This window comes from Carlito syrichta, unplaced genomic scaffold (assembly GCF_000164805.1).
Source record: "Carlito syrichta isolate Samal-C Ts95f unplaced genomic scaffold, Tarsius_syrichta-2.0.1 Scaffold308607, whole genome shotgun sequence".
NCBI lineage: Eukaryota > Metazoa > Chordata > Mammalia > Primates > Tarsiidae > Carlito > Carlito syrichta.
The window spans coordinates 128,922-144,695 of NW_007252703.1; the positions used below are offsets into that span (position 1 = coordinate 128,922).

The 15,774-nt window shown below is 40.5% G+C and overlaps 1 pseudogene; it reads right to left on the reverse strand.

The window, feature by feature from the left end:
* The window catches only part of LOC103267954, a 37,214-nt pseudogene extending 30,880 nt beyond the window's left edge, over positions 1–6,334 (reverse strand).
* Between the last annotated feature and the right edge of the window lie 9,440 nt (positions 6,335–15,774).

Below are 15,774 nucleotides of genomic sequence, written 5' to 3' on the forward strand. Positions count from 1 at the left end.
GTGTTATAACATTATGCTTTAAAAATCACTTTAATACTTAAACTGTTCAAGTTCTCAATTCAAACTCTCTAGGGTGAGGTGAGAAACAAACTTCAGGAACCACATCTACCTTGCACCCTCCCAAACTAACTGCAAACCAGGTAAATTAATTTCATTCACAGAAGTTTGTGATCAGCTATACTGCTTTTCAGTGTCAAATTACTAATGACTTTAAAATCTCCTTCCAGACACAAAGATTACTAATCCAACATAGGAAAAATAACAAAATAACCTGGGCTTTACCCTCTGGCATATCAATCATTGTGAAAGTATATTAGACCTATTATAAAAACAAAAGAAACCATTTCCTCTTGCCAATTTTTACCTGTTTTAAATTCTCAAATTTAAACTACAGCCTATCTACATGTCTCTAAAGTCTTCAATTTTTCTTTTTCAGATGTTGTCAAAGAGGCTGAATTTCCTTGTTATAGTATAGATATAGATAATTCACCAAAAAAATTTAAACTTACTTTGATAAATTAGAGGCTTTAACTAATCATACATATAATTTATGGGACTACATTCACATTTCCAGCATTGGTTTCAGGGAAATAGCCTTTTTCATCATAGTTTACTTAATAATTTCTGCCTGTGTCTCACTCACTGCTTTAATAGATCCAAATAGATTTCAGTTAAGATCCTGCCATTTCCTGTTCATGCCCTGGGAAATAAATAACTAGGGACATCTCTACAGCCCATCTCAGCAGGAAGTAGTTACAGAAGACTGATCTTCACCCCATTTTCCAATATCATAAGAATATTTCCAAGAGCAAGAGTGAGAAATGAAAGGACAGCCCAAGAGAAGGCAGTCATTTTAAAAATCTTGTTCCTAACTCCTGACACAATGATGAGAAAGTAGAAGCTATGTTTTTGGAAAAATGCATACTTTAGGTAAAAATTAACTTTGCCAACTTTGTCTTTTCAGAAACCCAGACTTCCTGGTGCCTGGTATCAGAGTTATCTCCTAGCTTGTCTAGTAAAGGGAGTTTACAAGGCCTAAGATATCATGCTTTAGGCAAAAGTTATGCAAATCACACAACTTGTGGTTACAAAAGTTATGTAGATCACAGGACTTGTGACCACTCAGAGTGGGAAATGATTGGGCACTGTCTTCTACAGAAAAGTCAAAGAACCCCCGAGGCTGCCTGCTGGGAATGCATAGGAGATAAGGGAAAGTGCCCTCCATTAGCTCTAAGAAATGTTATAGAGGAATGTAAAGGAACACTTGGATCCTTATTGCACCCTTCTCTAGGGGCTGTGATAATATGGGTCTCTGTGCAACAGGGTCTCCAAGATTTTTGCAGATGGTCAATAAAAACAAAGTCATAATCAGGCCTATAGGACCATTGGCAGAACTAGGAGACCCTTTGTCCAGTGAGCACAAACCTCTGCCCCCCATCGACAATAATATTACCCCAGTCTCACCTATGCAATACCCAAAAACAGCTCAACATCCCCCTAGTCTTTTCCCAATGTTAACAAACATGCATTGACTGCTTAATGTTACTCTGCCTCAATTGGTTTCACATTGCTGGTTTTGCTTAAAATCAAAACTTCCTCATTTTGTAGTCCTTGGGTTGAGGAATCCATTATTAGTAACAATAGTAAATGCCCTCCAGAGGTGATTCACATCACAATACGAGACATAACTGGTACTACATCTTGTGTTTTAACTTCAAGCTTCAATTTAACTGTGTCTCTTTTTTCTAATATTTGTAATCTCTCACCCTAACCATCTCAGATTCCATGGCTTATATGGCTCCTACCAATACTAGGTTAGCATGCTCTATAGAATGTTGGGAGCTGGTCATGGAGGCCCACTGAGCATTAGGGATCAGGGAGGGCCATGGACCCCAAGACCGCTAGGACGTGTTCGGGAGCCGTAGACCCCATTTTCCTCCCCCTTTTGCCATGCAGCACAAACAACCTAAAGGAACTCTGCTGGCCTAAGCTGAAGGCTCTGTGACTGTGACAGGCATGGCTCACTCTAGAAATCCACTGTTCCTGTTTCCCGTAAACTGCGGTTTCGGCTTAGGTATCAGATATAATTCAAACTCAGGTCACATTTGGGAGCCTTTTACACGGTACAAGCCTCTTTATAAGATTTTAATGTATATTTGTAGAATTAGTATATACTTATGGAGAGCTGTTTTCAGCTTTTCAATGGTATAGATGATTATCAAGAGTGGACCAGCACAGAGTTTGGGCTGGGCCACATTCCTGGGAGCCCAGCGCGTACTTTGGACTGGGCTGCATTCTTTTAGGTCGTCTTTAGCTACAGTTAATGTAAGGTCTTTTTTCTACCTATTATAGAAATTGAATTTATTTTATTCATAGAAAGTATTGTAGAATAGGTCATACTACATCAAGGAATCATGTTAGTTCAAGCATAATCAATCATGAAATTTTTAGGTTTGATAAGAATATAATTAACTTTATAAATTTCATTGTCTCCATTTTCTACTATTGTAGTTTTGGCCTTAGTACATTTACAGTTTACATTTAGGTCTTAGAAGTTTTGCTGCTGCTAATCAGCTTTATATATTAGAATTAAGAATTGGAAATCTTTCATAGAAATTAGGATAGATATGTAGGACTTTGTAATAGCCATTTTGTTGAGATGTAGTCTATTGTTCCAAAAAGTGGCCCACCGTGAACCTTGGACTGGGCCACATCCTATAGAGCCCAGCGTGATCTTTGGACTGGGCCACATTCTTTAGGAATTGGTTTAAGCTATAACTAAGAGCTTCCATAGCATTGTGTAAGTAGTATTAGCATAGAATAGAAAGGTAATAAAGTTTAAGCTAGTCATCATGGGTATTGAGTGAGCTTTAAAAGTTATTGATTATCAGAACATCATTAGGCTAGTAGGGACTGGTGCACTGCTTTTGAAGAGCATTAACTAGCAAAGGGAACAATAAGACAATCTTGGGGTTTGTCCTTCCTCACACCTAAACATCTGGTGGGTGGGGGATGCCCCTCCTGCACCTGGCTTTGTGTTCACGTGAAAGACTTGTGAGACTGCCTGTGTAAAATTTGGGGATAAATACCTGCTGTAACTTTTTTTTTTTTTTTTGGGAGGCTACTTTTCATATTTTATTTCTCAGTCTTTTGTATTGATTGAATTTTTTTTCCATTAATCAGTATTTTTTTATTATGGTTTTGTGGGGTACAGTTAAGGGTTAGGTGTACAATGACGTTTCATTCAGGCACCCTGTAGATAAGAAGTGTTTTCCCATCCCCCGACAGATATTTGCTACTGTTAATCCCATCCCCCTCCCCCCCATAGTTTCGCAGTACCATCCGTCATTTTCTCATAGTATTGCATTGGATGTTCAAGGTCCATTATATGAGTGAGAACATGTGATATTCGGATTTTTGTTTTTGTGAGAGGTCACTCAGTATTATAGACTCTAGTTCCATCCAGGTTGCAGCGAAATTCATGATTTTGTTCTTTTTTATGGCTGCGTAGTATTCCATCGTGTATATGTACCACATTTTTTTAATCCAGTCCTCTTTTGATGGGCAGCATGGTTGTTTCCAGGTTCTTGTAAATGGCTTCTACTCATTTCACTGAACAGTTGTCCACTTTCTTTCTCTTTCTTCCTCTTTATATCTATCCTTCCATCTTTCTTTCTTTTAATATCTATCCCTACAGATTCGCTGATGCCACCACATCTTCCAAGGGACTCCCCAAAACTTGCAGGGGCTGGCACCCCGCAATAGAACTTACCAAATATATTACTACTGAAAAGTTAAGCTATGAACCTGCCTTATGTTTTGCCATCCATGTCCTTCCCTAGGGAACACTTTTGCTGAATCCACCCATTCTCCCGGCCACTCGTGGAAAACACACTTTGCTAGTACCTGCCTTAATAGGCCTTAGTTTGGCTGGAACTGCCACTCTCAGCACAACAGCTCTAGTCTGTGGTGAACTAGATCTATCCATCCTGGCTCAATAAATGGATGCAGACATAGGAAACCTCAAATTTTCCATGGATCAACTACAAGACCAGGTTGCATCCTTAGCAGAACTGGTGCTCCAAAATCTCAGAGGTCTAGATTTATTGTTCCTGTCCCAAGGAGGGCTTTGTGTCGCTCTAGGAGAATCATGCTGTTTTTATGCCAGCAAATCAGGAGTCATTAAAAACACCCTCCAAGAGGTTGGAGAAAATTTAGACAGAAGACAAAAAGAAAGACAAAATAACAAATCCTGGTTTCAAACTTTGTTTGATTGGAACCCATGGCTAACAACTCTTGCCACTGGTCTAGTTGGACCCTTCAAACTTCTCCTCCTTGGTTTGCTCATAGAACTCTGCATAATAAATTGGTTTATTCATCATCAACAACAGATCAATTCTGTAAAACTCATTTATATAACACACCATTGCAATAGTATAGTTATGACTGATGAGTCAACACATTGACTCATGAACAAATAAAAGGGAAAAATGAAATATCTCAAATATCTATAATAGTGTTTGACATACACATAGTAATATTCGATTCCCAACTGTGGTAGCAGGTCAAGGATTACTTCTGAGGGAATTTCTTGTTTCTACTGCAATGTACAGTTAAAAATCCTCATCCCATACTGACTAAAAGAAAAAATGTAGGCAAATTGAATGTCAAAGGCGTTTCTTGGACATTTCAGGGACCTGATATTGTAGAAAACATCTCTAATGCAAAAATCAGGAGACAGAAATACCCAATTCACATGAGACCCATTTAATTGAAGCAGCAGAGGCTACAACCTGGAAAGAACATTTCCATGTTTATTATTATGTTTATGTCCAGAGGACAGGTGTGCAGTATATGAGGTGAGAGCTCCTGGGACTGCACACACCACAGTCCTGGGGACTTTACCTTCATAAATTGCTAGGTTCTCAAGGTGAGAGTCCAAATAGAGTCACTCTAATCTGAAGAAGAAAGGCTAGTCAGAAATAGACAAAGAGCTTTTTTCCAGATACGCCTAAAGGAAGAATTATTTAAAAATACACACTGACTATTCTCCAGACACCCCTAAAAGGAGGTTTCATCAGAAATCCACATACAGCCTTTACCCAGACACCCATAAAAGGGAAGATTAATATGAAATACACATACAGCTGTTCTCCCCTCCTTAACACATTACCACACTGGCATAATAATAGTGAATTAAAGCTAGTGTGCAAAAATATTTAGAGACCATCTCAAGACAGGGAATTGGGGAAGACCCAAAACCACAGGGGAGACAAAGTCGATGTCATTAGAAGAATTGAAGCCTAAGCAGCTAAAGCTCCAGACATGCTCACCACCACTCTCTCATTGCCCTCAGACTCTGTTTCTTTTCTTTATTTGTATTTGCCAGTATTGCTCTTCAACTCATGGAATTTTGTTATTTCCACGTGGATTCCTTAGGGTTCAAGCAGAGACACAGAACCACAAAGAGATTACAGATTTCCTGCAAGGATCTAGCTTAGGTGATTGCAGATGTGACCAAGAAGTGTTTCTGTCCATGTATCACAGGCCCTGAGGTCCACTGGACAGGAGACCAGGAAGTGAAAACAACAAGCAGGCTGGGGACACATAGGGAACAAGCCACCCTGGTTTTGTGTTTCAGAGGGACTTGTGGAAGCCAAGCATCCCTATAAGGGATGAACCACACCCACCTGCATGTCCCTGCCCCCTAACAGTGTAACCAGCATCACCTGAGCAACTGACAGGGGCTGCCTCTCCCTCACAGTGCTGGAGGATCTCCCCGACTGCAGACATGGGAGCTCCAGAGAATCTAGGGGTTTCAATTGTTTCCTCTAGCCAGGGTCTGTCTTCCATCCCCCAGACCCGGGATCCCACCCTGTTCATGGCCAAAGTGTCCCGACTAGCATTGACAAGGAATAACCCATGATCCTCCCAACTCTCAGGCCTCCCCTATTGTCACAAGTAAATCCCAGGGCCCAGTCTGGGTTGAGGGAATTACACAGATCCCACCTTTAGTGGATGTGCTGGAAGCTGCATTGCTGGCCCTGCTGTGGGATGCAGAATCCTGGACCTTGTTTCCATCAACAGAGTCCTCCAAGCCTATGTGCAGCTCATGCAAACACTGGTGGAGGAAATGAAAGTCCATGTGCAGCTTCTGACAGAAGTCTGGAGCTATTTCAGTCAAACCAGGAAGTAGATGTGTCTCCACAATGGGGGCTTTTTCATTGAGCTCTCCTTTACCTGAGGCTTGAGAACTAAAATGATGAGTCTGTGAGCCCAAAGAGTACCTATATGAAGGGCAAGGCCTGGGCTGCAGGGGCTGCTCAAGACCCATCCAGATAGGTTCTATCCCCAGAACAGGTGCACAGGATGCTGGGAAGAGGTTTCTTTTAAGGACCCGGGTCTTCCTCTTTCAAAAAAAGGCTATGATAAGAAGTTGAAAAATATTGCTGAAGTTTGCACAAGTATCCAACTCTACTGGGAGCATTTATCAAATTCAATATTGCACTGAGAATCACATATACAAAGGGTATTTGTAACCCTGCTAAATATCTTAATATTAAGCAAGTGTGGCACAGGGAAGATTGCTATACATATATGCACACACATACATATACATGTACATACATATACATGAGTGAAAATTGGGGGAAACCCACTGATCAAAGGAATTTGAAAATCAGATAACAAAGCCTAGAAATGGACAAGTTGCCTCTGAGCCATACTAATGAGAGCTCAGGGTTAGGACTGTGTCCTGAGTAGGCTTGTTTTTGGAGGAAGTAGCTCAGTTCACAAAGGCTTAGAGATGTGCAAGGGACTTTATTTTCAAACGGAATCAGAACTTGAGCCTCAGATTCACACTGTTGGTTGACCCGTGTGTAATTTGTCTTCTCTTTCTATGCTGGATCAGGTCTTTCGCTTTCTGTCTATCGGTCTGTCTATCTGTCATCTGTCTTTCTGCCTATCTTTCTATCTTCTATCTCTGTATTCTCCCTATCTATCTTTCTCCTACTGGTACCGTCGTTCTGAAGAACGCTGTTGAATATAGTCACCTCCCTAAATTGTGTTTTGAATAACCTAACACAAGTCCCGATTCTCTAAGTTTTTTCTTACACCCTCATACAAAGACAATTCACATTACTCTATGGTGAATGGTCTGCATTGTGACAAAAATAATATACTAACATGTTCACCAATAAAGCTGGTGTTCTTGAGCCTTGACAACAGAACATTATAAAATTTTTGATTAGGGATTTAAGATAAAAGCAAAATAAATGACAACAGAACTATGGTCATTGAATAGAAATCTCAATATTAGTATGAAGTCTGTTATCCACTAATTAGCTACCAATTCATAACAAGTGTAAACAAATCACAGTAGGATTCATTAAAGTAATGGGCAAACAAGTTCTTTCTAAAATATTTATGGAATTTCAAATGACCTAGAAAACAAACAATTATTTAGAAAGAAAAATACATTTGGAAATATTACCTTATACAAACTCAATATTTTTTAAAACTAATGTGGCAGAATACAATGCAAACAAATGCAATACAATATAGTATAAATAACCTGAAAATAAAATATTTTCATTTATATGCCATCAAAATAATAATTTTAATAATAATAGTCTTAGAGATCAATTTTAGAAAAAAATGGCAAGATCGTGTACTGAAAATTATCAAACATTAGTAAATGGAAATGCCATATGTTCAGATGTTCATGGATCAGCAGACATAACTTTGTGAAGATGATATTATTCCCCAATCTGATCTACATATTCAATTCAACCTGTTTTACAAACCCAGCTCCTTTGTATTCAGAATTGGACATACTGATCCTAAAATGCAACAGAAAATAATAATATCTGACTAGCCATGGGAGTCTTGGAAAAACAACATTGGAAGTCTGCAGTGAGTTGTAGAGATTTCAGGAATGGAGAATTGAGAAGGGAATTTCCTTGTCCAGGTGAAGTGGCTCAGCATCTTGGTGGGCAGTCTGAGTCAAACTTGTCTGAAGAGCAGCAGTCAGGGTCTTTCTAGTCCCGGTTTCTTCTTTTCTATGGCTATCAGAGACTGGGTACGGTCTCACGAACATGCAGAGGACCAGAGGAGGTAGGTTTAAGGGTTTAAACACTTGGTGATTAGGGTTATGATTATAACAATTAAATGTGTTCGAGCTCAGCACTCACAGGAAAGGTTCTTATAGTGTCAGATAACTCTGAAGTAGTCAGTATAAGTCTCTGGACATTGAACATCATTAATCTGTTCCTTATCATTGGTGTGACCAACCAAGGCAGGGCCTGTTTTCCTTGTGCATTCAGAGGAGAGGGTTCACAGAGGAAATTTCATGATCCCAGTGGGGGTAATGGAACTAATAGTGAGATAATATTCACCAGTGCTGACTTCCTACTATAGGGTTTACATATGAAGTTGTCACCACCATCCTCAGTCTACAACTTTTCAGACATAAGCATAACAGAGATCAGGCCTCATCCTCAGGCTCATGCATGTAGAAGGATGGAGATATGCCACAATACTTCATTAGAAGTTCTCAGAACAATCACAAATCTCACAATGTCTTGGGAATGCGGATCTCTGCTTTCTAGTTAAAAAAATACCTACACCTTAGAACAAGTATCGTTCCTGGCATTATCGATGATGATTTTCTGAACTATGATAAACTGTGAATTACATCCAGATTTCCCTGAATTCAGTGTGATGATTACGTGTGCCTAAATCTCCAATGTGACTGAACGGGCAAGTGAAAATCTAGATGACCTTGGGTGCTTGATTGTTTTTTAAAAAAACCTTTAAGAGCAGCCAAGAGACACAAGGAAAATTACATAGCCTCACTAACCACTAGAGAAATGCAAGTCAAAAGCACATTGTGATATCACCTAACTTCAGTAAAAATGGCCATATCATAATAAAATAAAAACAACAGATGCTGACAAAGATGCAGAGAAAAGGGAACACTTACAGTGTTAGTGGGAATGCAAACTCATTCAAACTCTATGGAAATCAGTGTGTTGATTTGTAAAAGAACAATAAATTGACCTTCCATACAAACCAGCAATACCCCTTCTGGGAATATACCCGGGGTAACTCAAATCATCTACAATAAGGATACCTGCGCATGCATGTTTACTGCAGCACTATTCACAGTAGCAAAAACGTGGAACCAACCATAATTCTCATCAAAACTGGACTGGATTTTTTTAAACAACACATAGGCATCATATAACATTACATAACCATAAAGAAGAACAAAATTATGGACTTTGCACAACTTGGATAGATTTACATTTTATCATCCCTAGTTATCTATCACAGAAAAAAGAACTGAGTAACATATATTTTCACTCATACACGGATCCTGAACATTTACCACAATGCAATAAGAAGAGGACTGGTAGTAGTGGGACACTGCCAGGGGAGGAATGGGGGTCACATTACATGAATAAGGGTACCTGATCTCAAACCTGGCAAAATGGGGACTGAAAAGAGACCCAAACATTACCTGCATGATGACCACTTGTTTACCTAATTCTGAATTGTACCACACATCTTTAAAATGAAACAAAAGAAAAACTAAATTAAAGCTCAAAAAATCTTTAAGGTGAGGGCAGTATGGATCTTATTGTCAAAGTCATCCTTGGTCCACTGTAACTATACTCAGTCATGACATTCCTCATAACATTTCCTAGCATGGGTGAAGACACTGGGATTAACAAAGGATGCCCCCTAAAAGAGCACTGAGTTTATGAGAACACAACTAGTAAAGATAGGAGCCTCTTCCATTCCCCTCCCTTTTACACTCAAAAGCACCTCCCACATACAAAGCCTGACTTGTATACTACCCACAAGGAACTGCTACATATTTACTTAAACTCGGGGTTATGCTCACCCTGGAAATACTTTCTGAGAGTCATCGGTCTCATCCACAAGAACATGACTCTCTTTGGTTCTTCCTTTCTGTTGGTAGCTCCCAGATGTGAGAGTCTCAGGGATTCACACTTAAAGGTTTGCATGCTGCATCTGAACACAGAGCTCACTGAGGTTCTGTCTGTCCACTTCTGTATTATCCCAGGTGCAGCTACAGGAATCGGGACCTGGACTGGTGAAACCTATGGAGACCTTCTCACTCATGTGAGCTGTCCCTGGTTACAACATCAGCAGTGGTTACCAGAAGTATTGGATCCACCAGCTGCAAGGGATATAGTTAGAGTGGTTTGGGCAAATCCATCACAGGGAGAGCACCAACTATAACACATCCCTCAAGAGTCAGATCACCTTATAGGTAGACATGCCCCAAAACATGTTATCCCTGTAGATGAGTTCACTGACTACTGGAGACACAGTCACATATTACCATACAAGAAACACAGTTTGGTGACCTTAGCATGAGCCCATACACAAAGCTCCCTGCTGAGAGGAAAAAGGGAGTTGGCCTGGATGCTACCACTTACTACCCACTAAAGTACTAGTTATGGGGGTGCCTATCATCCACCACCTGAGCAATTCCATCTATTTTATTGTCAGTGTCATCTCCTTGCTAGGTGCAAACTGGAAGAAGACAAGATGCATGCTAACATTCTCCCAGTGATTATTAACTACAATTCATAACTAAATATTTAATGTTCAAGATGAGACGGATGCCTGTTGGGATGAACAGAACTTAAGTACATTCTTATCTTGTGCAGACACTGCCAAATACCATGTATGACAGTAAGAATATTAAATTCAAAATGATTAGCATAGCTGAAGGCTGAGGGTGAGCAAGACAATGGGTTACCCTAAAAGGACTACACATATGGAGGGTTCACAGTCTCATGCAGACTTTTTTCCCAAGAACTGTGTGAACAACTCACAGCAGAACACAGAGTATCCTGAGAATACCTCCATAGTGACAGCTGAAGGAATTATTGCTAAATTACAATAAATAAATATTATTAATATTTATTTACATTATCAGTACATTAATACATTATCAGTTTAGTTAGAATGCATTTATGAATACTGTCTGATGGATAAATGCACAATATAACAGAGGGTTTCCTTATATTTAGTAATGTGATTCCTGAACAAACACCTGAGTTCCTTATTTTAAGGGGAAGTCCCTTAAATTGAACACCTTTTCTGGGTGACATCCCCCATCCTTCTTCCCTGCACATCCCTCTGTCTCTGTGTGATAGGTTCTTATCAGTAGAATAAGTTAAGACAAGGTGAGGTAGTTGATCTTGCATGTTCTTATGTTTCTCACTCACTCTCTCTCTAGCAAAATAAGATGTGCATACATCCCAGCCCATAGTTTCTGAGGAAAAAAAAGTAGCAAAAGAAGGCACCAGGTTTTAACAGCTAATGCATCCCAGGGCCACCACACCTCTTAAATTCTGTCTGGAATTCTCCTGAGTTCGTTTATTGGCAAACAACCCTGAAGAAATATGTCTTTAAAAGTACCTACCCTCCTCACATGGAGATGTGACTTATGTATTGCTTTTTCTAAATGAACTAGAAAGTAGATACATTGTATATCTCCTGGTCTTACAAGTTTGTCTCTTTAACTTGTTCTAATTTGTGCTTTAATCAACTCTACAAACTGCACTCACTGGTATGAGTACCAATTTCAATGGCAGTTATAAATGGTAATATTCCTGTCAAATTTTATACAATGTCTCACAGCTTTAGTCCTCACTGGCCACTTTCAACTTCTGGAATTAATATCCTCATATTTTATGGCATCTATATTTGCATCTTTATTATCTTGTTTCAATGTTGCCTCCAACTCTGATATTTAATATAATACATTTTGGGAGCTTGATGAAATTAAATATTCTGTCAGTATTCTGTTGTAAATACATAAAATGTCCAAATCTTTTAGTCAACTTTGCACTGCTATTAAAACAATGCCTGAGAGTGGGTAATTTATAATAAACAAGAAATTATTGGATCATAGTCCTAAAGCTAGGAAATTCAAAACCAGGACACTCGTGTCTGTTGAGGACCCTCGTGCTGAGGCATCTCATAGTGGAAGCATGAATGGCAAACAGAGGCCAAAGGGGCCATAATTGCCTTTATTGGTGGCAATAATTCTGTTTATTATGACTGTCCACTGACAAGTCTATATCCTCTTAATTCCCCACTTCTCAGCATTGATAGAGTGGCAACCAAATTCCAGCATGAGTTTTTGAGGGAATAAATATTCAAGCCCAGTCACCAATAATTAGTACACTGAACACTTTTTCATACCTTTTCTGATGAAGAGTCTGTTCTGATATGTGTTCCATTTTTGATTGCATTCTTCAGTTTTTTAATTGTATGTTTTCATGTAGAATCATGACACAAGTCCTTTAACAAATATTTAATTTGAAATAGGGACTGAGTGCTTAATTCACAGACACTGACACCAAAAGTACAAGTTATAAAAAAGGAGACGTTTATTACCCAAGAGCCGGCTGGCGGCCACTTGTCGCTGGACATGCAAGTCCTGCAGCAAGGGCCCCCGTTTGCTGGAGGGGCTTGCTTAAATGGGGCAAAACCACTTTGGGACTTTCCAAGTGGCCAAACCGTAACATCCTGGAGGCCTAGGTACTTTTCAAACAATGCTAGCTGGGTTCACAGAAGCAAAAAAAAAGTTGTTAAACAGTTTAACCTAGCCAGCAGGTGCTGTTTCCAGTTTCCAGGAAGGGAACTTTTTAACTGTGCAAAGGCTAAGTACATGCTTAACTGTGCAAAGGCTGAGTTTATGCTTAGCCTAATTTTTTACATTGTACATGTTTCTTTTTAAAACCCCCTTTCACATTTCCCCTTTTCAGTTGTTCCTGGAGTCAAATCATTGACTCTTTATACAGGGGATTATATTGAGTTTTGAGGACCATTAATTTTATTGATGACACACTATTTTTAACATAACCAAGGAGGCTTATATATGGGTCTCGGTTTTTTCAAGGAACAATAGTTTTGCACCCCCATGCAGCACAGTGATATTGTCCTGCTTTGTGGCAACAGGCTGGTCCCAATGCTGGACAAGCATAAAAACCAACTGATTTAAGTTCTTTTTTATAAGTTAAGGTGCTGCATTTGTCAGTGTGTGTGCCCCTGAGGGTTAGATCTGGCTATAATTTACAAAGATTAAAATTAAAGACAGGCTGCCTGCTTTCTCTGTAGGTGGAAATTATGGTCCCAGTGACAGTATTTCTCAGTTCCCAGGAATAGCTCCCTGGAGTATAGGGATTATGTGGGCTAGACCAATAGGCCTCAAGCTGGGGAAAGTATGCAAGGAATATGATTAAGATACTGAGGCCCACAAAAGTCTTATCTTCAGAGGATTTTTTCCAGTAGCTGGTTTGATGACTTTTCATGTCTCCAAGGGTGCGGTGGTGGCTGCCTTTACTTGTGAATGATGAATCCAGGGGCAGAACCGTTGACTTTGATGGCCATAGGAGTAGTAAGGATTACTATGTGGGGTCCTTTCCACCTTGGGGTGAGGGCCTGAGCTTTGTGCCATTTTATCCAGACTTGGTCACCGGGCTGGAACGGGTGTGGATGTTCCAGAACTGGTTTCCAGAAGGCCACCTGCACAGTCTCAGTGACCGTTTGCTGAACTCTTTAAAGAGCCTGCAGTGACTGAAGCAAATTATGGTTAGTTCTAGTGCTTTTTCCGGTCCAATTTTTGGAAGTAGCAGCGGGGGCCGTCCAAACAGAATTTCGAAGGTGGTTAGACCCTTGATGTAGGGGGTACACCTGGCCCTTAAGAGGGAATGGGGAAGGAGTGTTACCCAACTTTCGCTGGTCTCCAGGGTTAATTTGGTCAAGGTCTCTTTAAGCATCCGATTCATTTTTTTTACCTGTCCTAAGCTCTGGGGATGATAAGCACAATGTAAGTACCAATTTATCCCCAAGGTTTTTGCAATACCTTTAGTAAGTTTAGAAATAAATGTTGGGTCATTATCTGAACCTATTGAGATAGGTAGACTATATCTTGGTATGATGTCGTTTAAGAGTTTTTTTACTTTTACAGAAGTAGTTTCAATTTTTGTAGGAAATGCCTTGACCCCTACCGAGAAGGTGTCTACCAAGACCAATAGGTATTTATATCCATATTACCCAGGTTTGACTTCTGTAAAGTCTATTTCCCCATGTCTCCCAGGGGTTAGTCCCCTATCTTGGACCCCTTGGGTGGATACACTGACCTTAGCATTATTAGTTTGCTGGCATGACACAAAGCCTTGAATGAGCTCCTGGGCGAGCTGGTCCAGATGAGGGAGATAGAATTTTTTCCTCACAAGTTTGGTTAGTTTTGTCCTTCCCAAATGAGTACCTTCGTGGAGCTGCCTTAGGATTTGTTGTCCCAGGACTCAAGGGAAGAAGGTTCTGCCATCCTGAAGTGGAAGCCATCTGTCTGGGTTTAAGGTTGTCTGCAATTTTTGTGCAGCAAGGAGGTCCTCTTCTGGATATTTTGGTGGCTCACATAGAACTGGAGGAGGCAGCGCCAGCAGGTAGGTGGTTCTGTGGTAAGCAGTATCTCTGACTGCTTGATCTGCTTTTTTATTTGCTATTGCCTATTTTGAGTTTCCTTTTTGGTGGCCTGGGCAATGGATGAAGGTGACTTGTTTGGGGGCCCATATTGCTGTCAGGAGGTCTAAGACTTCCGCTTTATTTTTTATAGTTTTCCCCTCTGCGGTGAGCAATTCCCACTCCCTGTAAATTGTCCCATGAACTTGTGTAGTTGCAAACGCATACCTGCTATCAGTGTGGATGTTGACTTTTTCTTCACCTGCTTTTAGGGCCTCAGTTAGGGCAATCAGTTCTGCTTTTTGGGCCAATGTTCCCTGTGGAAGAGGCTCAACCCAGATAGTTCCCTGTAGAGTGACCACCGCTGCCCCTGCATACCTTACCCCATTCTGGATGAAACTGCTGCCATCCGAGAAAAGGTCGGGGTTTGTTCTTGGTACATCAGTTAGGTCCCAGCGCAGCTTCTGGAACTCAATTGTTTTATAACAACAATGTGGCAGCCCCGTGGACTTTCTTCCAGTAGCAAAGTTCCAGGGTTTAAGCTGGGAGTATGCTGGAACTTCATGTGGGGTTGATTTAAAAGCAGCACTTGATAATGAGTTATTCAGGTGTTCGACATCCATTTGTCAGGGGCCCCTTGGAGTAAAGACTCTACTGCATGTGTGGCCGTGACAGTAAGATTTTTGCCCCAATGTTAGTTTGTCTGAGTCCTTTACTAACACGGCAATGGCTGCTATAAACTGCAGGCAGAGGGGCCAGCCCGAGGCTACTGGGTCCAGTTTTTTGACAGGTAGGTGACCGGCCTGTTCCATGGGCCGAGTTTTTGGGTTAGGACCCCCCAGGTGATGCCTTGTCTTTCATCCACATAAAGGTGGAAAGGTTTTTCAATATCCAGCAAGGCCAGGGTCAGAGCTGAGACCAGGGAGTTTTTAAGCTTTGTTCCCCTCCGGTGTCCATTTAAAATTAGCCTCTGGTCCCTTGGTTATTTCATAGAGAGGTTTTGAGACTTCAGCAAACTTAAGGATTCATAGTTGCCAGCATTTTATAACTCCCAAGAATTCCCGGACCTGCATTTTGCTTCCTGGGGCCGGGATGCCTTCTATAGCCCAAATGCACTGGGCAGTTAGGGATTTTTTTGCTAGTGGAGTTTTTCACCTGGTGCCAGTTCTACTTTTCTCTGTTGGCTGCTTGGGTTTAACTTCCTGTAAAGCTGCTGCTACTACTTTGGCCATCTTTGGTTTATTGGTCTTCAAGCAA